The sequence below is a fragment of the Musca autumnalis genome, unplaced genomic scaffold (genome assembly GCF_047663935.1).
Source record: "Musca autumnalis isolate F117 unplaced genomic scaffold, ASM4766393v1 scaffold_1, whole genome shotgun sequence".
NCBI classification, from domain to species: Eukaryota; Metazoa; Arthropoda; class Insecta; order Diptera; family Muscidae; genus Musca; species Musca autumnalis.
The window spans coordinates 70,880,405-70,906,909 of record NW_027411644.1 but is presented as its reverse complement, the minus strand read 5'-3'; the positions used below and the strand labels follow the sequence as shown (position 1 = coordinate 70,906,909).

Below are 26,505 nucleotides of genomic sequence, written 5' to 3'. Positions count from 1 at the left end.
CAATTGTTGACCTAGTCCTAAGTAATTCTAATCTAGACATAGAAGTAGAAACGTTAGGTTATATGTTCCCTTCAGACCACAGACCCATAGTTTGTACTATAGCATGTCAATCAATAAAAACAATCGACACACAAAGATTTAATTTGAAAAACTGTAATTGGGAGATATACAAACGCAAAATTACTGTACTAGGTCTGATTTAGACGCTGGATTAAGCTCCTTTATTAGCACTATTACAGCAGCCACCAGTTGTGCAAGTCCCTTAGTTTCCCATAATTCTCATTACGATCTTCCCCGAGACATTGCAAAATACATAGGTGAAAGAAATAAATTCAAGAGGAAACAGCAAAGATCAATCAATTTAAACGAAAAGATATTTTACAAGCAATGTTGTAAATTTCTAAGTAAGAAGATAAATCAGAGAATAAACGAGGAAAGAAACAGGAAATGGTCTTACTTCCTTGCTAAAATGAAACCAGGAGACAAACAATTTTGGAAGCTCAGCAGAAATTTAAGGGGCAAGGGATCTAATAAAATTCCTGCACTAGAAGTGGAAAATAAAAAGCTATTGTCAGATCTTGAAAAAGCAGAAGTTCTTGCAGAAAATTTTGCCAGATCTCATGAACTAACAATAAATTATCGTCATCCCTCTGAACAGAAAATAAACAGTGTGGTTTCAAAACTAAAATCAGACCCATCATGCAATGAAAACATAAGTCTTATAACATATAGTGAAATAAATTCGATAATAGCGAAACTTAAAATTTCAAAATCCCCCGGTTTCGACAATATACCAAATATTCTAATTAAAAATCTACCTGTAAATGCTATTAAAAAGCTTGTACTGATTTTTAACTCCTGTTTAATTCACAATTATTTTCCAAACAATTTTAAGGAAGCTAAAATTATAGCCGTAGCAAAGCCAAATAAATCTAGGAAAGATCCCAAGAGCTATCGCCCTATTAGTCTCTTAAGCAATCTTGGTAATATTTACGAGAAACTTATTCACACTCGACTCAATGAGTTTGCTTCAAGAAATAACATTATAGCAAAAGAACAGTTTGGCTTTAAAGAAGGTCATAGCACAATTCACTAAATTTGTAGAATTAAAAACAAAATCATAACAAACCGACGAAACAAGCTTTCAACTGGAATAGTCCTATTAGATATCGAAAAGGCATTTGATACTATATGGCATACAGGTCTTATATATAAACTTCACAAAATGAAATTTCCCAAATATTTATGCAAAACTATAGCAGATTATCTGTCCAACAGATCTTTTAAAGTGGCAGTAAACCAAGTTTCCTCTTCCACGAAAAATATCCCATCTGGTTTGCCGCAGGGCTCAATTCTTTCCCCCTTACTTTACATAATCTACACATCAGACTTTAAGGTACCACGTCTAACAAGCGTAGCGTACTACGCAGACGATACTGCATTGATATCAACTAGCAAACTCACGAGTGCCTTACTTAAGAAGATGGAACGAAGTTTGGACACTTGTACAAAATATTTCACAAGTAAAAAAGTATCAGTCGGCTTTGCCGACATAGATATACCCTCAGCCTGTGTATATTGAAACAATTTTTTTTTTCCAAAATACGTATGTATTTAGGGGGTTTTAAAAATTTTGGCCATTTGAACCGACAAAAATGTTGATTAGGATTAAAGATCAAAAGTTTTGCGGAGGAGATACTAAAAGGAATGGATCGACATTGACCGTTATGGAAGTGGATGTCCAGCCACAACATATGGTGCCATAGGGGGTTTTTACACTATACGGGCTGTTTGCTCAAGAAGTATGGACTTGCCCCTAAAAAACTTTTACCATCGTAATTGAGGCAGCGAATGTAAGTTGCTTCAGCACAAATCAAAGTGATTCGATATTAGGTCATAAAGTGAACTTATCCGAAATTTTGTGTGTGAGGTACCGGATGGAGTGGACAAATATAGTCCATATTTGAACCTGATCTATATCTGGTAGATATATTAGGATGTGTAAAGTATAGACCAATTCGGCCACTCCCTTCAAGAGATACCGTACGAACAATTTTTCCGAACATTTTTGAACTTTTGTGGGGGAGGTACCTGAAGGAGTGGACCAATATGGTTTATCTTCAAACTTAAACTATGTTTGGACAAAATATTACTAAGGCCATATTTTGGACCGAATCGGCAGATCCGTTCGAGAGTTATCTTTGGCTCCAACCACCTCACACTGTGTCATAGGGGTTTTTTGCAACTTTCAGGTTATTTTCTGCGGAAGTGTGGACTTGCCCCTGATGAAACTTGTACCGTCGTATGGAGGGCAGTGAATACAACTTGCTAAAACAAAAATCAAGGCGATTCGAGAGATGGCCCTAAACTGAACTTTTACGAAATTTTGTGTGGGAGGTACCCGAAGGAGTGGACCTATTGAGACCATATTGGAACCTCATATTACTCTGGTAGAAAGTTTACGCTACACAAAGTGTGGACCAAATCGGTCACTCCCTTCAAGAGTTATCGTGCGCACAAACTTTCCGAACATTTCCGAAATTTTGTGGGGGAGGTACCGGAAGGAGTGGACCGATGTAGGTCATCTTCGAACTTAAACAAAGTTTGGGCAAAATATTACGAAAGCCAAAATTTGAACCGAATCGGTTCATCCGTTCGAGAGATATCGTGCGCTCCAGCCAGCAGGACAGACAGACGGACGGACATGGCTAGATCGACTCAAAATTGTCTGAAACACATTTCGTCCAAACATACTTGGGGTCTAAAACCATTATTTCGATGGGGCACATTTTCGTCGTATCAAAGTGTATATACCCTCCTTAGCCTAAAGGCTGAGGGTATAATTAATCACGGCAAAACTCAAGCTGCAATTTTCCCCTTTAATAATTCGCCGAAAAGAATCCCCCGTCGTAGCCTTTCTATTGGTAATGAAACTATTCCGGTATTAGATCACGTAAAATATCTTGGTGTTGTCCTAGACAAAAATTAAAATTTCAAAAACACATTGATTTTGTGTGTTCAAAAGCAACGACAGCGATCAGATCACTCTGGCCTCTTCTAAATCGTAGTTCGTATTTAGACATTACAAATAAGAACTTATTATACAAATCTGTTATACGCCCAATTATGTCATACGCATCTCAAGTGTGGTTCACGTCAGCTAAATGTCATCTAAAGAAACTCCAAATTATACAAAACAAATGCCTAACAATTATTTATAACAAACCATGGCGGTATCGTACACATATATTACACGATGAGACTGGATATGAAACATTTCAAGAGTTCATAAGTAAACAAAATGAAAATTTCTTTGCTAACGTTTTAATCTCGAATTATCCTATAATAAGAGAATGCACAGATATGAATTAGTATATAGTTGCAATAGTATTTATTTGAAATTTACCAAACAGAAAACTTATTATCTGTGCAGTTGTTATTTTATAAATAGTTCTCTAACAGATAATGTTGTTTTCTACCAATGTATGACCATATATAATTTAAGATATTAAAATAAGGTTTTCCCATTTTTCCTTAAACCATATATTATAAAATTATAAGGATTTAAATTGTTTTGTAAATTAGTTATATGCTGCAATATCTATAGATAAAACTCATACCACTACTTTTTGTAAACACATTTTTGGATGAATAAATGAAAAATATTGCCAGAAGACCTTCTTAGAGCCATATATTGATAACAGACTTGCTCAGCGTCTGCTAAGGAAAGAAGACCTTCTAGGGATTTTTTATTGACAGAATACTTTCGAAGGGTCTTTAGTGACACCAGACCTAATAAGAGTCTTCTATTGAAAGAATATCTCGTAAGGGTCCTCAAAAGGTAGCAGACCTTCTAAAGGTCATCTATTGATAGCAGGCATACTAAGGGTATTCTATCAACGGAAGTAGCATCATCTATTGATAACAGACCTCCTAAGGATCTTCTATTGATGACTGACCCCCTAAGGGGGTTTCTATTGATAGCAGAGCTCCTACGAACCTTCTATTGATAGATGGCCTCCTGGGGGTATTTTATTAATAACAGGTTTCCTTAGGGTCTTCTATTCATAAAATACCTCCTAAGGGTATTCTATTGATAGCAGATGTCCTATGGATCTTCTATTGATGGCTGACCCCTTAAGGGTTTTCTATTGATAGCAGAGCTCCTAAGATCCTTCTATTGATAGATGGCCTCCTGAGGCTATTCTATTAATAACAGACTTCCTTGGGGTCTTTTATTCATAAAATACCTCCTAAGGGTATTCAATTGATAGACGGCTTAAGAAGATTCTATTAATGGCTGACCCCCTAAGGGTTTTCTATTGATAGCAGAGCTCCTAAGAACCTTCTATTAATAGATGGCTTCCTGAGGGTCTTCTATTAATAACAGGCCTCCTTAGGGTCTTCTATTCATAAAATACCTCCTAATGGTTTTCTATTGATGGCTGACCCCTTAAGGATTTTCTGTTAATAGCAGACCTCCTAAGAACCTTCTATTAATAGATGGCCTCCTGAGGGTCTTCTATTGATAGAAGACCTCTTAGAGGTATTCTATTGATAGAACGCTTCCTAAGGGTATTCTATAGATAGAAGACCTCCTAAGAACCTTCTATTGATAGATGGTCTCCAGAGGGTATTCTCTTAAAAGCTGGCCACCTAAGGGTCCTCTATTGACAGCGGACCTCATAAGGATCATCTATTGATGGCAGACCCCTAAGGGTCTTCTATTGATAGCAGATTTCCTAAGGATTTTCTATTGATAGCAGACATCCGAAGGTTATTCTATGGACTGAAGATCTCCTAAGGGTCTTCTGTTGATAGAAGACTAACTAAGGGTCTTCAATTATTAGTATACTCTCTTAGGTTCTTCTGTTGATAGCAGACTTCCTAGAGGTCTTCTGTTGCTAAAAAGCCTACAAAGTCCTCTCAATAGTCTACATTAAAAAGTCCTCTTAAAGGTCTTCTTTAGATATTGCACAAATATCTCCTTCTAATGGTTTGATATAGAAGGGTTATTTTATTACCAGAACCAGAAAAACTCCTAAGGGTATTCTTTTTCTGTAAGACTTCATAATGAAACTATATATAGAAGACCTACTGTGGGTATTTTTAAGATAGGGTCTTTTATTGAGAGAAGAACTCTGAAGGGTCTTCTTTCTGTGTTAGAAGACCTCCTAGGGTTCATGTGTTGAAAAAATATCACCTAAAGGTCTTCTATTGATAGAGGTCCTCCTAAGCGTATTAAATTGCTGGAAGACCTTCTAATGGCCTTGCGTATATAAAGAAGATCTCCTTCGCATCTTTTTTAGGAGGAAGACCTATGAAGGATCTCCTTTATTGCCAGGAGACTTGCTAAGGGGTGCCTCCTACTAATGGTTTTCTATATATAGAAGACATCCTTCGGATCTTCTTTAGATGGGAGGCCTCTGAAGGGTCTACTATATATTCGAAAACCTCTCAAGGTTATTTTATTGATATGAATCCTCCTAAGGTTCTTGAATTCATAGAAGACCTTCTAAGGTTCTTTTATTGTAGATGGCCTCCCAAGAGTCTCTCGTTACATTCATCAACATCTCTTCCACGTTTAACTGCTTACAATACGCCGCCGCGCTCTATGGCCGAACATTATTTCATTACTTTGAGGAAATAAAATGTTGAATATTTTTTTAGTGCTATTTTGGCATTTTCCAGAATTTATGACTTTTCACACCCGCCACCCATAGCCCAAAGATGTAACATGGAATGCTGACGTGTGGTAGCTTCTGGTCTTAAAGGTCTTCTTCTTATTCCATCTCACCCCCCCCCCCCCTGTTCGCTGTAAACCCCGAAAAATTACATGGTTTAATCGTTTTCTCACTTAGTTTCATTACATTGTATTTTGCTGCCGTTACAGCCATCGTCGTCGTCGTCTTTCTTATCAGAATGGATGAATGGACAGGCGGACGAACGGATGGACATGTTATATGGTTGGCTTGCTTGCTGAATGGATGGCAAACAATGTTGCCACTTTTGTCATCTCGGCCATGAAGTGAAGATTTTCATGTTCGTCGTTTTTTTATGTATTTACCAACATTATCAACATTGCATTTGTTGTTGTTGTTATTGGTGGGTGGGTGTCCTTAGAGGGACACAGAATATTGCTGTGTTACAATGAAAATGAAATCTTCTTCTTATTTTCTTTCTTTTACGTACGTACATAAATACCATGTATGTGTGTGTATTTGAGCAACTGTTATCGTATTTAATATCCTTCCAGATGGCTGAGTTTTTGATCCTTGATATGAATGCTTGCCAAAAACTGCAGCATATCTGGGTATTTTCTGCTTCGATGCAATGCAAATGGAACAAGAGTTTCTTTTTTGTGTGCAATGAAACATTGCCTTGTGGGAGGGGAGGAAAAGGCTTAAACTTAGTTAGTTTTAGGAGTAATGGTGATGGCCACCCCTCCCCCTCCATAGAATAGGCGTTGCTTTAATTGTTTTGTGTATTTTAAAAAAAAGTGATTCTAACATATTTCTAAATCTCGCTAACACTATTCCCATAATTCCTCTGCTTCATCTCTCATTCACAAAAACTCTTCCTTCATTGATAAGTTAAGACCCGCCTAACTTTGCTTCGTCGATGAAGCCATAAAGCCCAACAGCAATTAACACCAAATCACAGGCTGTGATGCATTTATCCTTCGTCGTATGTAGGACACAAATTCGAAATGTTCACACACTTACAAAATCCCTACTAACACCGACATGACTTTATTCAAATTCATGGACTCTATCGCTCTCACCCTCTCATTGCCCTCTTCCAAAGCTTGTCATCCATTCTTAACAGCTTTACAATTTTGACATTTTAAACAAATGAATAAGGATTTGTCTTGATTAGTGTACATAGAGAGAGAGTGGCAAGGGAAGAGAGAGAGAGAGGAAAGGGAAAGATTTGAAACTAAACAAAATTGATGAATGGAAAGAATAAATATTCGAACATACATACACGGATACAAATATCCTTCAATGATGAAAGTTTACATATTTGAACAGAGTTTTGGAATAGTACAATTTACTGAGGATTTTGTTTGATAAATATTCAAACAAAAATATTTAAACTTCATTTATGTGAGGTTTTAAATATACAGGACACAGATTCTCTTTCTAAAGCTGACCCTTAGAAGGTCTTCTATTTAGAGAAGACACTCAGAGGTCTTCTTTTTATAGAAGGCCCTGAAGATGTTTTCTATCTATTGAGGATACTAACGAGACCTTCTATCTATAGAATATCCTTAGGAAATCGTCTATCACTAGAAGACCCTTGGGAGGATTTCTATCATTAAAAGACCCTTCGGAGACCTCCAAAAATAGATCTTATTAGGTCTCTAGAAATTGAACACCCTAGCCAAAACGAAGACACTAAGGAGGTCTCCTAGTAACAGAAGATCCCCAGGAAGTATTTTGCAATAAAATACCCTAAGAAGGTCTTCTATCAACAACGTAAAGTGTCCTCTAGCTATAGAATACCCTTAGGAGGTCTTTTAGCAATATAAGGCTATTAAAAAGTCTTCCAGCAAAAAATATCCTTCGAAGTTATTTTATATATTGTAGACTCCTAGGAGGTCTTCTTGCAATAGAAGACCATCAGCTGGTGTCCTGATAACCAAAGACCCCCAGGAGGTCTTCTAGCAACAGAAGACCTTCAGGAAACTACAGATGACCCTTAGAAAGTATTCTGCAAGAGAACCCCTTCAGAAGGTATCCTACCCATAGAAGACATTTAGGAGGTCTTATAACTATAGTAAACCCTTATGAGGCCTTCTAGCAATAGAATACCCTTAGGAGGCATTCTCCTATAGAATGCAGTTAGGAGATCTCCTAGAAATAGAAGACCCTTAAGAGGTCTTTTAGCAATAGAAGACCATTAAAAGGTCTACTTACTTAGATGGCTATTATACTAAACAGAACGTCTTGTTACATAAGCCGAAATAATAGATAGATCTTTTGCTTTACTTCTCCAATTTTGGATGCCATGATTTGTGATATCTTCTTCAACTTGGTCTTGGTTTTTCCATCGGAGATTTGGCCATTCCTTGGGGCGTATACAGTCGAGTGGCACGTATTCAAATGTCTTTCTGGCGGGGGCATCATTATCCATCCTGCTGACGAGGCCCAGCCAACGCAATCGTTGTAGTTCGATACGTCTTACTATATCGATGTCGGTTGGCTGGTACAGCGCGTGGTTCCTACGACGCCGGTATTCACCGTCAATGCATATTGATCCATAAATCTTTCGAAGAAGTTTTCTCTCCAAAACGCCAAGTTCTGCCTCACCTGTTTTCAAAAGTACCCATGCTTAAGATCCATACATAAGTACGGGTAGTATCAACGTCTGGTAGAGTGTAAGTTTGGTCTGACGAGAGGTGGTTTTGCTATTGAAGGTGGTTTTTGCTTTTAAAAGGTCTTCCAGCAAAAAATACCCTTAGAAATTTATTTATCTATTGTAGACTCCTAGGAAATCTTTTTGCAATAGAAGTCTATCAGCTGGTCTTCTGATAACCAAAGACCCTCAGAAGGTCTTCTAGCAATAGACAACCCTAATAAGGCCTTCTAGTAATAAAAGTCTTTTATAAGGTTGTTTACCAATGCAGACGCTGAAAATGTCTTCTAGCAGTAAAAGACCGTTAGGAGGTCTTCTAGCAATAAAATACCCTTAGGAGGTCTTTTACCAATACAAACCCTCAGGAGGTCTTGCAGTAAAAGGCACTTAGGCGGTTTTCTAGCAAAAGAAGGTCCCTAGGAGGTCGTTTAGCAATAAAATACTCTTAGTTGGTCTTCTATCAACAGAAGACCCTTATGAGGTCTTCTTTCAATAAAAACACCTTAGAAGGACTTTTTACAGTAGAAGACCTTTGGGAGTTCTTGCAGAAACAGAAGATCCTTAGGATGTCTTCTGCCAACAGAAGACTCTTATGAGGTTTTCTGTCAGTAGAAGGCCCTTAGGAGGCAACAGAAGACCCTTGAGAAATCTTCTAGCTATAGCAGACCCTTAGGAGATCTTCTAGCAATATAATACCCTTATGAGGTCTTCAAGCAATAGAAGGCCCTTACAAGGTCTTCTATTAACAGAAGACCCTATAGGAGGTATTCTAGCTATAGCAGAGATCTTCTAACAAGTGAAGACCCTTAGAAAGTCTTCTATCAATAGAAGACCTTTAGCAGGTCTTCTATCTACTGAAGGTCCTTAGGAGGTCTTCTAGCTATTGGAGACCCTCAGGACGTCTTCTAACGATAAAAGACCCTTAGAGGTATTCTAGCAATAGAAGACCATTAGAAAGTTATTCAGAAATAGATGACCCTATGGCGGTCTTCTAGCAATAGACGACCCTTATGATGTCTCCCAGCAATAGAAGATCCTTAGGAAGTCTTCTATCGATAGAAGACCATTAGGATGTCTTCCAGCAATAGAAGATCCCTAGGAGGTCTTTTAGAAGTAATAGCCAATTAGGTGACCTTCCAGCAATAGAAAACCCTTAGGAGGTATTCATGTATTAAAAGCTCTTACGAAGTCTTTCAGCAATAGAAAACTCTAAAGAGGTCTTCCATCAATAGAAAGTCCTTAGGAGGTTCTAGCAACAGAAATCCCTAAAGAGGTATTCTAGCAGTAGCAGACGGTTAGGAGGTATTCTATCAAGAGAAGGCTTTATGGAGACCCTCAGAATATCTTCTAGCAATAAAAGACCCTAAGGAGGTCTTAAATCAACAGAAGGCCCGTAGGATGTCTTCTATCTATAGGATGCTCATAGGAGGTCTACCAGATTTAGCAGACCCTTAAGGGGTCTTCTAGTAATAAAAGACCCTTAGAAGGTCACCTAGCTCCATAAGACTCTAAGGAGGCTTCTATTAATAGAAGGCCCTATGGAAGACTATTAACTATAGAAGACCCTTAGGAGGTCTTCTAACAAAAAAATACCCTTGAAAGTAATTATAAACAGAAGACCCTTAGGAGGTTCTTAAAAAACACACTTTTTATTCGAAAGGGTCTTACGAAGCAACCTTTCTATTCGAAACGGTCTTACGAAGCAACCTTTCTATTCGAAACGGTCTTACGAAGCATCCTTTCTATTCGGCAGGGTCTTAGGAGGCACCCTTTCTATTCGACAGGATCTTGGGAAGCACCCTTTCTATTCGACAGGATCTTAGGAAGCACCCTTTCTATTCAAAAGGGTCTTAATAAGCACCCCTTCTATACGAACGGGTTTTAAGAAGCACCCCTTCTATACGAAAGGGTTTTAAGAAGCACCCTTTCAATTCGAAATGGTCTTAAGAAGCACCCTTTCAATTCAAAATGGTCTTAAGAAGCACCCATTTTATTCGAAAAGGTCTTAAAACGCATCTTTTCTATTCGAAAGGGTCTTAAGAAGCACCCATTTTATTCGAAAAGCTCTTAAAACGCACCTTTCGAATAGAAAGGGTCTTAAGAAGCACCCTTTCGAATAGAAAGGGTATTAAGAAGCACCCTTTCGAGTAGAAAGGGTCTTAAGAAGCACCCGTTCGAATAGAAAAGGGTCTTAAGAAGCACCCTTTCGAATAGAAAGGGTCTTAAGAAGCACCCTTTCGAATAGAAAGGATCTTAAGAAGCACCCTTTCGAATAGAAAGGGTCTTAAGAAGCACCCTTTCGAATAGAAAGGGTCTTAAGAAGCACCCTTTCGAATAGAAAGGGTCTTAAGAAGCACCCTTTCGAATAGAAAGGGTCTTAAGAAGCACCCTTTCGAATAGAAAGGGTCTTAAGAAGCACCCTTTCGAATAGAAAGGGTCTTAAGAAGCACCCTTTCGAATAGAAAGGGTCTTAAGAAGCACCCTTTCGAATAGAAAGGGTCTTAAGAAGCACCCTTCCGAATAGAAAGGGTCTTAAGAAGCACCCTTTCGAATAGAAAGGGTCTTAAGAAGCACTCTTTCGAATAGAAAGGGTCTTAAGAAGCACCCTTTCGAATAGAAAGGGTCTTAAGAAGCACCCTTTCGAATAGAAAGGGTCTTAAGTGCTTAAGAAGCACCCTTTCTATTAGAAAGGGTCTTAAGAAGCACCCTTTCTATTAGAAAGGGTCTTAAGAAGCACCCTTTCTATTAGAAAGGGTCTTAAGAAGCACCCTTTCTATTAGAAAGGGTCTTAAGAAGCACCCTTTCTATTAGAAAGGGTCTTAAGAAGCACCCTTTCTATTAGAAAGGGTCTTAAGAAGCACCCTTTCTATTAGAAAGGGTCTTAAGAAGCACCCTTTCTATTAGAAAGGGTCTTAAGAAGCACCCTTTCTATTAGAAAGGGTCTTAAGAAGCACCCTTTCTATTAGAAAGGGTCTTAAGAAGCACCCTTTCTATTAGAAAGGGTCTTAAGAAGCACCCTTTCTATTAGAAAGGGTCTTAAGAAGCACCCTTTCTATTAGAAAGGGTCTTAAGAAGCACCCTTTCTATTAGAAAGGGTCTTAAGAAGCACCCTTTCTATTAGAAAGGGTCTTAAGAAGCACCCTTTCTATTAGAAAGGGTCTTAAGAAGCACCCTTTCTATTAGAAAGGGTCTTAAGAAGCACCCTTTCTATTAGAAAGGGTCTTAAGAAGCACCCTTTCTATTAGAAAGGGTCTTAAGAAGCACCCCTTCTATTAGAAAGGGTCTTAAGAAGCACCCTTTCTATTAGAAAGGGTCTTATGAAGCACCCTTTCTATTTGAAAGGGTCTTAAGAAGCACCCTTTCTATTTGAAAGGGTCTTAAGAAGCACCCTTTCTATTTGAAAGGGTCTTAAGAAGCACCCTTTCTATTTGAAAGGGTCTTAAGAAGCACCCTTTCTATTTGAAAGGGTCTTAAGAAGCACCCTTTCTATTTGAAAGGGTCTTAAGAAGCACCCTTTCTATTTGAAAGGGTCTTAAGAAGCACCCTTTCTATTTGAAAGGGTCTTAAGAAGCACCCTTTCTATTTGAAAGGGTCTTCAGAAGCACCCTTTCTATTTGAAAGGGTCTTAAGAAGCACCCTTTCTATTGGAAAGGGTCTAAAGAAGCACCCTTTCTATTGGAAAGGGTCTTAAGAAGCACCCTTTCGATTAGAAAGGGCCTTAAGAAGCACCCTTTCTATTAGAAAGGGCCTTAAGAAGCACCCTTTCTATTAGAAAGGGCCTTAAGAAGCACCCTTTCTATTAGAAAGGGTCTTAAGAAGCACCCTTTCGATTAGAAAGGGTCTTAAGAAGCACCCTTTCTATTCGAAAGGGTCTTAAGATGCACCCTTTCTATTCGAAAGGGTCTTAAGATGCACCCTTTCTATTCGAAAGGGTCTTACGAAGCACCCGTTCTATTTGAAAGGGTCTTAAGAAGCACCCTTTCTATTCGAAAGGGTCTTAAGTAGCACCCTTTCTATTCGAAAGGGTCTTAAGAAGCACACTTTCTATTCAAAAGGGTCTTAAGAAGCACCCTTTCTATTCGAAGGGGTCTTAGGAAACACCCTTTCTATTCGAAAGGGTCTCAGGAAGCACCCTTTCTATTTGAAAGGGTCTTAAGAAGCACCTTTCTATTTGAAAGGGTCTTCAGAAGCACCCTTTCTATTCAAAAGGGTCTTAAGAAGCACATTTTCTATTCAAAAGGGTCTTAAGAAGCACCCTTTCTATTTGAAAGGGTCTTAAGAAGCACCCTATCTATTTGAAAGGGTCTTAAGAAGCACCCTTTCTATTTGAAAGGGTCTTAAGAAGCACCCTTTCTATTGGAAAGGGATTTAAGAAGCACCCTTTCTATTGGAAAGGGTCTTAAGAAGCACCCTTTCTATTCGAAAGGGTCTTAAGAAGCACCCTTTCTATTCGAAAGGGTCTTAAGAAGCACCCTTTCTATTCGAAAGGGTCTTAAGAAGCACCCTTTCTATTCGAAAGGGTCTTAAGAAGCACCCTTTCTATTGGAAAGGGTCTTAAGAAGCACCCTTTCTATTGGAAAGGGTCTTAAGAAGCACCCTTTCTATTCGAAAGGGTCTTAAGAAGTACCCTTTCTATTCGAAAGGGTCTTAAGAGGCACCCTTTCTCTTCGAAAGCATCCTTTCTATTCGAAAGGGTCTTAAGAGGCACCCTTTCTCTTCGAAAGCACCCTTTCTATTCGAAAGGGTCTTAAGAAGCACCCATTCTATTCGAAAGGGTCTTAAGAAGCACCCTTTCTATTCGAAAGGGTCTTAAGAAGCACCCTTTCTATTCGAAAGGGTCTTAAGAAGCACCCTTTCTATGCGAAAGGGTCTTAAGAAGCACCCTTTCTATTCGAAAGGGTCTGAAGAAGCACCCTTTCTATTCGAAAGGGTCTTAAGATGCACCTTTTTTATTCGAAAGGGTCTTAAGAAGCACCCTTTCTATTCGAAAGGGTCTTAAGAAGCACCCTTTCTATTCGAAAGGGTCTTAAGAAGCACCCTTTCTATTCGAAAGGGTCTTAAGAAGCACCCTTTCTATTCGAAAGGGTCTTAAGAAGCACCCTTTCTATTCGAAAGGGTCTTAAGATGCACCTTTTTTATTCGAAAGGGTCTTAAGAAGCACCCTTTCTATTCGAAAGGGTCTTAAGAAGCACCCTTTCTATTCGAAAGGGTCTTAAGATGCACCTTTTTTATTCGAAAGGGTCTTAAGAAGCACCCTTTCTATTCGAAAGGGTCTTAAGAAGCACCCTTTCTATTCGAAAAGGTCTGAAGAAGCACCCTTTCTATTCGAGAGGGTCTTAAGAAGCACCCTTTCTATTTGAAAGGGTCTTAAGAAGCACCCTTTCTATTTGAAAGGGTCTTAAGAAGCACCCTTTCTATTTGAAAGGGTCTTAAGAAGCACCGTTTCTATTTGAAAGGGTCTTAAGAAGCACCATTTCTATTGGAAAGGGATTTAAGAAGCACCCTTTCTATTGGAAAGGGTCTTAAGAAGCACCCTTTCTATTGGAAAGGGTCTTAAGAAGCACCCTTTCTATTGGAAAGGGTCTTAAGATGCACTTTTTTATTCGAAAGGGTCTTAAGAAGCACCCTTTCTATTTGAAAGGGTCTTATGAGGCACCATTTTTATTCGAAAGGGTCTTAAGAGGCACCCTTTCCATTCGAAAGGGTCTTAAGAGGCATCATTTCTATTCGAAAGGGTCTTAAGCGGCGCCCTTTCTATTCAAAAGGGTCTTAAGAAGCACCTTTTCTTTCAGAAATATATGACCTTAAGGAAGTCATCTAGCAATAAACGGTTTTTGGGAGGTTTTCTAGCAATTAGAGACCCTTACAAGTTCTATTTGTAGAAGAAGAGCGTTTTGAGGTCTTCTAGCAATATATGAACCTAAAAAGATCTTTCGTAACCATTTGTCCTTGCACATTGCGTTGCTTCATTTATTCTCACATGCGACAAAACTGTTTCAGATCAAATGTTAATATTTTTCACATATTCCCCTAGATTACATTGTTCTTCAACTTATTCAATGTAAATACGCGACTGTATGACCATTGTGTACCTTTTAACCGCAGTTCTGGAGGAAAGGTGTTGTTATTGTGAAGGCACAACCAACCATCCATCGCCATAAACCCACTTCTGTTTATGGAATACTCATTTAAGTAACTAAGCTCTCCATTATGGACCTTAAACCGCAGTAAATGTTTTTTTTGTTTTCTTCCTTTTCGGGGTTTATTTTATGAGAATTCATTTTTTGGTTGTGCCTCGCGGGCTTTTAGTTGCCTATTTCCCCCCGTCACTTAGTTGGGGTTTTGCCAGTGCTTCATTTTTGATGGGGTTTTTGCCATTGGCTTTGCTGTTTATTTGAGTTTTCCGCTTTTGTTGTGGTTTTTTGCCAACAGCAACAACAACAATAGCAGAAAATAAATGCTCGTATTTATTCCCATTTCACATTGTACGGCTATCGCCTCATTATTTTGCGAATGCATAAATTTTTCCATTAGCTAGAGCCGGATATTTTCTCATAGGAGGTTGTTGGCGGGGTCTCCCCCCACTCACTCTCCCGGTTGTATGTTTGTGTGTTGCCATTTAAAATAAATGTGTTACCATTATTTTGGCAAATGTTTTTGTTGTAATTGTTGTTGTCGAATGTGATGACGGTCAAGTGTGAAGTTAAGTACTTATATTTATATGTACTCACTTACATATACATTCATATATGCATGTACGTGTATTCCTTCTTGTGACTTTATCCTCTTTTTTGCTTTTACCAATACAACTGAGATATGGTATATGGGTCTACATAGAATACAGTCGATATGGAAGACACTAAATAGGCTTCCTTCCTCTGGGAAGGGTCTCTCGAAGCACCCTTTCTTCCAGGAAGAATATCACGAAGCACAAAAGGTGTTTATAAAGACCCTTTCCTCAAGAAAAGGTCCTTCTTAAGACCCTTTCTTCAAGAAAGGGTGCTTTCTATGACCCTTTCCTCAAGAAAGCGAGCTTCTTAAGACTCTTTCGAAGAAAAGGCGCTCTTTAAGAACCTTTCCTCAAGAAATGGTGCTTCTTAAGAAGCTTTCCTCAAGAAATGGTGCTTCTTAAGAACCTTTCCTCAAGAAATGGTGCTTCTTAAGAACCTTTCCTCAAGAAATGGTGCTTCTTAAGAACCTTTCCTCAAGAAAGGGTGCTTCGTAAGATACTTTTGGATAGAAAGGGTGCTTCGTAAGATACTTTCGGATAGAAAGGGTGCTTCATAAAACTCTTTCAAATAGAAGGGGTGCTTCATAAGACTCTTTCGAATAGAAAGGCTGCTTCGTAAGACTCTTTCGAATAGAAAGGGTGCTTCGTAAGACTCTTTCCTCAAGAAAGGGTGCCTCTTAAGAACCATTCCTCAAAAAAGGGTGCTTTTTAACACCCTTTCAAAGAGAAAGGGTGCTTCTTAACACCATTTCAAAGAGAAAGGGTGGTTCTTAACACCATTTCAAAGTGAAAGGGTGCTTCTTAACACCCTTTGGAAGAGAAAGGGTGCTTCTTAACACCCTTTCAAAGAGAAAGGGTGTTTCTTAACACTTTTTCAAAGGGAAAGGGTGCTTCTTAACACCCTTTCAAAGAGAAAGGGTCGTTCTTAACACCCTTTCAAAGAGAAAGAGTCGTTCATAACACCCTTTCAAAGAGAAAGGGTGCTTCTTAGCACCTTTCGAATACAAAGGCCGCTTCTTAACATCCTTTTGAGTACAAAGGGTCCTTCTTAAGATCCTTTCGAAGAGAAGATCCTTCTTAAGACCCTTTCGAAGAGAAATGGTCCTCCTTAAGACCCTATCGAATAGAAAGGGTGCTTCTTAACACCCTTTCGAAGAGAAAGGGTGCTTTTTACCACACTCTCGAAGAGAAAGGGTGCTTTTTAACACACTCTCGAAGAGAAAAGGTGCTTTTTAACACACTCTCGAAGAGAAAGGGTGCTTTTTAACACCCTTTCGAAGAGAAAGGGTGCTTCTTAACACACTTTCGAAGAAAAAGGGTGCTTCTTAACACCCTTTCGAAGAGAAAGGGTGCTTCTTAACACCCTTTTGAAGAGGAAGGGCGCTTCTTAACACCCTTTCGAAGAGGAAGGGCGCTTCTTAACACCCTTTCGAAGAGGAAGGGCGCTTCTTAACATCCTTTCTAATAGAAAGGGTGCTTCTTAACTTCCTTTCCGATAGAAAGGGTGCTTCTTAACTCCCTTTCCGATGGAAAGGTTGTTTCTTAACTTCCTTTCCGATAGAAAGGGTGCTTCGTAACTTCCTTTCCGATAGAAAGGGTTCTTCTTAACTTCCTTTCCGATAGAAAGGGTGCTTCTTAACTTCCTTTCCGATAGAAAGGGTGATTCTTAAGACCCTTTTGAATAGAAAGGGTGCTTCTTAAGACCCTTTTGAATAGAAAGGCTGCTTCTTAAGACCCTTTTGAATAGAAGGGCTGCTTCTTAAGACCCTTTTGAATAGAAAGGGTGCTTCTTAAGACCCTTTTGAATAGAAAGGCTGCTTCTTAAGACCCTTTTGAATAGAAAGGCTGCTTCTTAAGACCCTTTTGAATAGAAAGGGTGCTTCTTAAGACCCTTTTGAATAGAAAGGGTGCTTCTTAACTTCCTCTCCGATAGAAAGGGTGCTTCTTAAGATCCTTTTGAATAGAAAGGGTGCTTCTTAACATCCTTTCGAATAGAAAGGGTGCTTCTTAACATCCTATCGAATAGAAAGCTGCTTCTTAACATCCTTTCGAATAGAAAAGGGTGCTTCTTAACATCCTTTCGAATAGAAAGGGTGCTTCTTAACATCCTTTCGAATAGAAAGGGTGCTTCTTAACATCCTTTTGAATAGAAAGGGTGCTTCTTAACATCCTTTCGAATAGAAAGGGTGCTTCTTAACATCCTTTTGAATAGAAAGGGTGCTTCTTAACATCCTTTCGAATAGAAAGGCCCTTAAGACCCTTTCGAATAGAAAGGCCCTTAAGACCCTTTCGAATAGAAAGGCCTTTAAGACCCTTTCGAATAGAAAGACCCTTAAGGCCCTTTCGAATAGAAAGACCCTTAAGACCCTTTCAAATAGAAAGACCCTTAAGACCCTTTCGAATAAAAAGACCCTTAAGACCCTTTCGAAAAGAAAGACTCTTAAGACCCTTTCGAATAGAAAGACCCTTAAGACCCTTTCGAATAGAAAGACCCTTAAGACCCTTTCGAAGAGCAGGGGTCCTCCTTAAGACCCTTTCTTAACACCACTTCGAATATAAAGGGTGCTCCTTAACACCCTTTCGAAGAGAAACGGTCCTTCTTAACACCCTTTCGAATATAAAGGGTGCTCCTTAACACCCTTTCGAAGAGAAACGGTCCTTCTTAAGCACCCTTCTTAGCACCCTTTCGAAGAGAAATGGTGCTTCTTCACACCCTTTCGAAGAGGAAGGGTGCTTCTTAAGACCCTTTCGAAAATGAAGGATGATTCTTAACAACCTTTCGAAAAAGAAGGATGATTCTGAACACCCTTTCGAAAATGAAGGATGATTCTTAACAGCCTTTCGAAAAAGAAGGATGATTCTTAACACCCTTTCGAATAGAAAGAATATAAAGGGTGCTTCTTAACATCCTTTCGAATACAAAGGGTGCTCCTTAACATCCTTTTGAATAGAAAGGGTGCTTCTTAACTTCCTTTCCGATAGAAAGGGTGCTTCTTAAGACCCTTTTGAATTGGCCCTTTCTAGAAGAAATTGTGCCTTGTAAGACCCTTCCAAAAGAAAGTTTGCTACCAAATCTTCGTTTAGAAGTCCAATGGGTATTTTTATTGAATACTAACAGGTCTTCTTAGAAGACCGAAAAGTGTTCATATACAAGATCACCTGGTCGTCTTACAAAAACCAACCAGGTCTTCTGACAAATGCACACCAGGACTTCTTGTAGAAAATGTTGTTTTTCCAGAACCACAGAGTATTGTGTATAGGGAATTGGGTAATAAGTTCGGGGACACTTTCCCTCATAAATTGGTTGCCGTTCACCGGTTTCAATGCGTAAGTGGTGAATAGGCCTCGCTCCTCATAGTGGAAAAGTTTTATACGTACATGTAAACATTGCAATTGGACTGTTTCATTAGTGTAGCCCTCGTGTTACATTCTCTCTCAATTCCCTGATTATGCCTAATGTCTCATGTCATTGGTAGAAGTGTCAGCTACGAAGTACTGCCAGCGACTTCTTTCTGAAGCGCTGGTCGCCGCATTTATTGCTGCCACCGTGCATTGGTGCACGGCAGCAATTCCCTTTATGTCCTTACTGTAAAGAACCGTCGTTTCTTTCTGTGGAAGACCATTAAAGTCTTCTCCTAGAAGACTAAGAGGTATTCTTCTAGAAGACTAAGAGGTCTTACTTAGACGACCAAATTTCTACTTATGGACAACAGTTCTTCCTATAGTAGGTCATGAAGTCACCTTTTATAAGACCACAGTTTTTCTTGTAAAGAGGCAAAGTTCATCTGACAGCATACCCAAAGTTCCTCTTATAGAAGTTATACGTGCTTACGTCCCTTATATTCGTTAGAAAACTAACACTAATTTTATTGTTTTTGTTATTTTTATTGTGTTGTTTTTTATAATCTACAAAAAATTGTTTATTTTATAACTTCAGCAAATAAAACTTTAAAGCGCATACATTTTCCGCTCGTTATCTGCCATTCGCTTGGCAATAAACTAAATTTTTATGACGAATGGGTTACGCGTGATTACTGTTCGTTGGTTCGTTGATTCGGATGTGTGATGAAAACCCGTTTTTATTGCTCAAATATAACAAAAAACGCTTTGCTTTATCCTCATTTTATTATTATTCGAAACTAAATTGGAAAAATGGTATTTGCTGCGGGGTTTGTTGATTTTAGTGATGATGAGCTGACGACGATAAAAGGGTGTTGTCAGCTCATCGTTGTTTGACTATGACATGAAATCAGATACCGGAATGGCAGTATGTGGGGGGTATGTAGTCTATAAAATGGTATCTATGGCCGATTATAATTGCCAATGATTTATGACACACGATCGACTTTATGGGTTCTCCGCCCTCCCTCCGCCTCATGAGTCAATGAAATTCTAGACAATTGAAAAGTCTGAGTCTGATAATGTGCCAAAGCAAAGAAAGGGCTTGGAATGCTTGCCAAAAAGAACACACAACTGGTGAAGGCAATGTAATGCAATGATGCCATTGTTAAGTACATTTCATAGGGAATCCTTTTACATAGTCACTGACACACACACATGCAAACATGTCAAATATAATAAAAATCCTAGTCATGTAGAGTGAAGGCACACACACACGCACACTGCCTTGTTGGTGAAATCTCAATTGTATAATTGTGGTATTTTGTTTTGTGAATGCAAGGGGAAATTTTCCACAACGTGCGAGAACAATTTGCTTGGAACATGCCAAAAAGTGTTACCACAGCCAAGCAACAACTATAAAAGGTACTCACAATCAACAACCGAAATAAAACCACATATCATTCCGTGGTAGAGAGAGAGAGGGGAGGAGGAGATTTGCATAGGTTTGTAAGTAAAATATTTACAAGCTTTATTACATGACATTCGTTTTGACTGTGGCTTGTATACCATTTCAATTCAGCAAGGTAGGTAAGTGACTGTGTTACACACACGCATACATGTTTAACTTCCATGAATCCTCCTCGTTTATGGTGGCTGTTAACCAGTGGTGGAGTACATAACAACTTTACCACCAAAGAGTTTATTAACACTGTTTGGTTTGTTCGGGGTATGAGATTTTTATTTTCTAACACACCTAGCCAACTGATTTGGGGGATTTATACTTCTATTTGTTTTACTGAGAGTCACTGTGCCATAAATTCTTTCGTGTAAACCATTCAAGCCGCCACTCCTCCGTTTTTATTTCTCTGTTTTTTTTTTTTTGTGGCATGCAAAGCAAGTGTGTTGTGTTTATTTAAAAAGCAGGAGACACCTATAGATTTAGATTTACAGAAGGTGCTCCCTTATTTGATGGAATGAAGTATTTATTTTCCAGAGTTTTTCCAAGGATGCCTAATCGTCAAAAACAGCAACTATTCCTTAGGAAAGGGTCTTAAAAGCACCCATTTCTTGGGTGCCTTTCCTTGGGAAAGGATCAAACATAAAAACATTTCTTTGGAAAACAGCAATACTTTCTTGGGATAGGGTCAAAACCAACAACCTTTCCTTTATAAAGGGTTGCAAAATCAACTTTTCCATGGAAAAGGTCATAAAACATCAACATTTCCTTCGGAAAGGCTAGAGAACACCAGCCTTTCCCTTGAAAAAGGGTCTGGAAAGTGTAACCTTTCCTTGGAAAGGATTAAGAAGCACCCTCTACCTTGGAATAGATGTTAAAAAGCAACCTTTACCTTGAAAGTGGAGTTAAGAAGCACCCTTTACCTTGGAAAGTGTGTTAAGAAGCACAATATAAGGTATATATAAAGAAAGCAAACTTTACCTTGAAAAGGGTGTTAAGATGAACCCTTTATCTTGGAAGGGGTATTAAAAAGAAGCCCTTACCTTGGAAAGGGTGTTAAGAAGAACCCCTTACCTTGGGAAGGGTGTTAAGATGCACCCTTTACCGTGGAAAGGGTGGTAAGAAGCACTCTTCACCTTGGAAAGGATGTTAAGCAGCAACCTTTACCTTGGAAAGGGTATTAAGGAGCACCCTTTACCGTGAAAAGAGTGTTAAGACACACCCCTTACCTTGGAAAGGGTGTTAAGAAGCACCATTTACCTTGGAATGGGTGTTAAGAAGTACCACTTACCTTGGAAAGGGTGTCAAGAAGCACCCTTTAGCTTGAAAAGGGTGTTAAGATGTATCCTTTATCTTGGAAGGGGTGTTAAGAAGACTCCTTTACCTTGGAAAGGGTGCTAAGAAGTCTCCTTTACCTTGGAAATGGTGTTAAGAAGCAACATTTACCTTGAAAAGCGTGTTAAGAAGCACAGTTTACCTTGTATAGGGTGTTAAGAAACACCCTTTACCTTGGAAAGGGTGTTAAGAAGCACCCTTTACCTTGGATAGGTTGTTTAGAAGAATCATTTTCTTGGAAAAGGGTCTTAAGAAACACCATGCCCTCTTGAATGGGTCTTAAGAAATACCTTTTGTTCTTGAAAGGGTCTTCAAAACCCCCTTTCGTCTTGAGATGGTCTTAAGAAAGGGGTTTTGAAAATAAACCTTTCCTCTGGATAGGGCCTAAAGTAGCACCCTTTGCTCTGGATAGGGTCTAAAGTAGCACCCTTTGCTCTGGATAGGGTCTAAAGTAGCACCCTTTGCTCTGGATAGGGTCTAAAGTAGCACCCTTTCCTCTGTATAGGGTCTAAAGTAGCACCCTTTCCTCTAGATAGGGTCTAAAGTAGCACCCTTTCCTCTAGATAGGGTCTAAAGTAGCACCCTTTCCTCTGTATAGGGTCTAAAGTAGCACCCTTTCCTCTAGATAGGGTCTAAAGAAGCACCCTTTCCTCTGGATAGGATCTAAAGTAGAACCCTTTTCTCTGGATGGGGTCTAAAGTAGCACCCTTTCCTCTGAATAGGGTCTGAAGAAGCACCCTTTCCTCTGGATTCGGCCTAAAGTAGCACCCTTTCCTATGAATAGGATTTAAAGTAGCACCCTTTCCTATGAATAGGATTTAAAGTAGCACCCTTTCCTATGAATAGGATTTAATGTAGCACCCTTTCATCTGGATAGGGTGTAAAGTAGCACCCTTTCCGCTAGATAGGGTCTAAAGTAGCACCCTTTCACTGTAAAGGGCCTTAAGAAGCATACATTCCACTGGAAATGGTCTTAGGAAGCACCCTTTCCACTGTAAAGGGTCTTAAGGAGCACCCGTTCCACTGGAAAGGGGATTAAGAAGCACCCTTTCAACTGAATAGGGTCTTAAGTAGCACCTTTTCCATTGGAAATGGCCTTAAAAAGCACCTTTTCCATTGGAAATGGTCTTAAAAAGCACCCTTTCCCCTGGAAAGGGTCTTAAAAGGCACCCTTTCCCCTGGAAAGAGTCTTAAGAAGCACCCTTTCCCCTGGGAAGGGCCTTAAGAAGCACCCTTTCCCCTGGGAAGGGTCTTAAGAAGCACCCTTTCCCCTGGGAAGGGTCCTAAGAAGCACCCTTTCCCCTGGGAAGGGTCTTAAGAAGCACCCTTTCCCCTGAGAAATGTCTTAAGAAGCACCCTTTCTCCTGGGAAGGGTCTTAAGAAGCACCCTTTCCCCTGGGAAGGGTCTTAAGAAGCATCCTTTCCCCTGGAAAGGGCCTTACGAAGCATCCTTTCCCCTGGAAAGGGCCTTACGAAGCACGCTTTCCCGTGGAAAGGGCCTTACGAAGCATCCTTTCCCCTGGAAAGGGCCTTACGAAGCACCCTTTCCCCTGGAAAGCGTCTTAAAAAGCACTCTTTCCCCTGGAAAGCGTCTCAAAAAGCACCCTGACCCTGCGAAGGGTCCCAACAAGTATCCATTCCTCTGAAAAGGATTTTAAGAACCACCCTTTCCCCTCGAAAGGGTCTTAAGAAGCACCCTTTTCCCTCGAAAGGGTCTCAAGAAGCACCCTTTTTCCTCGAAAGGGTCTTAAGAAGCACCCTTTCCTCTGGAAAGGTTTTTAAGAAACATCCTTCCCCCGGAAAGGGTCTTAAGAAGCACCTTTTCCACTGGAAAGGAAGCACCGTTTCCGCAGGAAAGGGTCTTAGGAAACGTCCTTACTTCTGGAAAGGTTTTTATGAAGCATCCTTATCTCCTATTGAGAATTAATGTTGACCAGAAAGTCTTCTCCTCATGTTATACCATTAAGTCAATAAGGACCGATAGATCTTTTTGTAGAAGATCAGCATGTCTTTTAAAGGAAATGCAAGAGGTCTTCTCAAATAACAAAAGCAAATTCTGACCTTGAGCCAAACAAAATCAAGAAGTAATACAGTCCAAAGGTCAACAGTAATTCTACGAAAAAAAAACAGGTAATTTTATTTAAAAAAAAGTGGGTTGTCTTTAAGTCAGAGCTGCTCCTTTTTACAAAGACAGTATATTCAGCGATCCCACTGAGTTGTTTTGCATTTGCTTTTCTCCCTCACGTACACTATACGTGAACAAAAACAAACAAAAAACAACATTTGGTTTTTGCTATTTTTCACTCATACATTCACACATGCATTCGTTTTGTTTGCAAGGATTTTTGGTCGGCACTGCTTTAAGTAGAGATGGGTATTGTAGCCATCAATGGGTATTATTGTTACTGACACTCATACGCACCCTCATCACATTTCATTTGATTATATTTATTAGGGGACCAAGGTATACGGTAAGAAATGTTTTATGCCGTTAATACAAAATAACATGAACGAAGATCCCGATTATCTTATGATGCAAAAATAGGCTTGGGGAAACAAAACAATCTCCAAAAACAACAAAAAATCCAAAAAAATTAACGGATTAAAAATCAAAATTTTTGTCTGAAAATTGGTAAAATTTTTAATACAGATCTTATAGCGTTCTTTCTTGAAGGAACGTACCGTCAACGTAAGACAAATTTGGAAGAAGATTTCTTCATCTTGCCTCTGATACCCATTATGTTAATGTACGTGGTCAGATAACAGAGTTATACGCTAATATATCCATAGAAACCCTATTCTAGGGCAGCTTTAGTCAGCGGCCCACCATTTATAGGCTGGCACTAGATGGCAGCTGATTTTAATACTGAATAATCTTTAACCCACGAACTACTTTGGAAAATTATTCCCGAGGTGGGCACTGGTGGGCATCATGACTAAAACCTTAGGTCAAATTTAGGTATATGGTCGAATTAGCATTACAAAATACACTAAGAAAATATGCAGCTAACTAGATCTCCACAACACGCTAAAACACTATTTTTTAATGAAAATTGAGCTATTACCTCCTCCTTTAAAATCCACTATAATATTTTGATATACGTATTATTTTCGCGATATATTGAATATATTTACTTGCACTTAAAATATTAGTCAAATGTTCCGACTTTTGAAGCTATTCTTAAGAAGATCGCGTTCGAATGAAACAAAAATTAATATATTTTTAAAAAGATCCATGTCATAGCTGTAAGAGTTGCCAGATGTTGCACCAACATTTTGACATTCATTTTTTTTATTTTTGGCCAATGGATGGATCCACTGTGCAGGGGCTCAATTCTTGTTCTATGAAAATTTGAAATGAAAAAATTTACAAAGCAAATATTTTTCATTTCAAATTTTCATAGAACAAGAATCCAGCCCAAGTACACCTTATCATTGAAGCCCAGAAGGTATTTTCAAATTCGCCAAAAAAAGAGAATATTTAAAGTATTGTATCGTATGATAGTTGATGACAGTCTTATGACCCCGCAAACAAATTATGTATATATTTATATTACGGTAGCTATCTTCCAACTAATTTCATAGTTTTGTTTTTATGTTGGTCTTTTCATGGAAAACCGGTAGATAGTTTTTGTTAGGACCACTTAGCCGTCTTTAAGAACAAAATCCCTGAGGTATTGTGACCAACATGGCGTATGATTGTTAATGATGCTCATACGCTCTGCAACCCAATTTCATGGTATTATCTTAGGCAGTAAGCGCAGGTAGGTCTTCTGTATACCTGTAAGAACTTGCATTCAAATCATAATTTTCTTCTTGTAAAGAGAAATCTCGACATATTTACGAATTAATATCAGTTATACCTTTTTCTGAACAAAGTCATGGTTTCATATTTTAAACAAGTAAGAAAAGTCTATAGTCGGACGGAGCCGACCATGGGATACCCTATACCACTATCCCTGGACAATCGCTCTCCTCGGAACTTCTTTTCACTGATTGTATAATACTTATGACCAAAACCAAAAAGTTATTTAGCATGACAAAGACATTTTTGTAGCAGGAATGTAAAATTTAGTTCCCACAAACTAAAATGTAATGAAACCCGCTTATGTAGTACTACTACTTCCGTTGTTTAACCGCTACGTTATTGAAATTTTTACCAATTTCACACAAAAGTTTCAGTCCATTTAACCCGCTAAGTATTATCTGATCTTCACGTTTGTTTGTACGCTTCTTCTTCATCATCAACTCAAACTTTGTTTAAAATTTTGCGGGTTATTATTTTGACCTACAGAGCCGCTACAAAATTGGTTAAAATTTTGTTTTTGGTCCAAAACTAATCATTTCTATTACAATTCGCTAAATCGCTTTATCTCGTCGAGATATGAATTTCGACATACCAAATAAGGGGTCTAGAACGAACATTTCGTGGTGTTACATAAACTTTTGGAGAGACAATAAGTAGCATGGGATAAAAATGTGGTTCTCTACACAGAACCCATTATATATTAGGCAGTACACAGAAAAAAAATCCACCCTGAAAATTTTGATTAAAAGCTTTATCACCATATTTTTGTCGAATGGCGATAAAATATTACGAATATATAGGGAAAATATTTATCAAACATGAAAATGTTACTAGAAAGCGATCAATAAACGATTTCAAACAAATAATTTATTGAAATTTGTTTATGGTTATTAATAAATTTCTGTAGTTAAAATGGTTTTCAACGTTTGTCGCATGTTTTCGCTCTCAAGAGCGAGAGAAACAACAACATTAGGGCATAAAGAGAGCGCTACAACAATGTGATGTCTTTTTTTTTCTTGAGATGTGAGTATCGTTGCTATGTATATTTCAAAGCATGGTCATGGAATGCAGGGATGGAGCGTTATGTGTGGCATTTGGCTTGTTTATTTATTTGTGCTCGGGTGAAGGCTTGTATGTAAGTTTGTTACTGTTTTTGTTGCTGATTTTTATGAACCTAACAAACGAAGAGGGAAAGAAAAAAACGGTACGAGTTCTCATGTTTTGTTCTGTTTGTGGTTATGAAAGGCAGATAACATTTTTTAACCGTCAGTTTGGTAGTTTTGGCAGTCTCTTTAAATCAGTCGTTCTGTGTGGATCGGTAGTGCAGAAACAAATCAATGTTTGTGTGTTTTCTTAAAGTAAAGGTGCCTTTCAAGTAAATTAAATGCCCAATACATTTTATAATTGAATTCACGAATATGAAAAAGGATAATAAGAATATTTTATTGGACAAAGAAGCAACCGCATGTGATA

The 26,505-nt window shown here is 38.7% G+C and overlaps 1 protein-coding gene across 3 annotated transcripts in view; it reads right to left on the bottom strand.

Annotated features, from left to right (window-relative positions):
- Nucleotides 1–26,505, bottom strand: part of LOC141400922 (A-type potassium channel modulatory protein KCNIP1) — a 195,241-nt gene that overhangs the window by 35,456 nt on the left and 133,280 nt on the right. The window contains exon 1 of one of the 3 annotated variants that reach the window (XM_073980637.1): nt 19,053–19,161. The exons of the other annotated variants lie outside the window; for them this stretch is intronic. The gene's annotated coding sequence lies outside the window, so the exon portion shown is untranslated. Of the gene's footprint in view, nt 1–19,052; nt 19,162–26,505 lie in introns of those variants that run through there. 3 annotated transcript variants of the gene reach the window in all.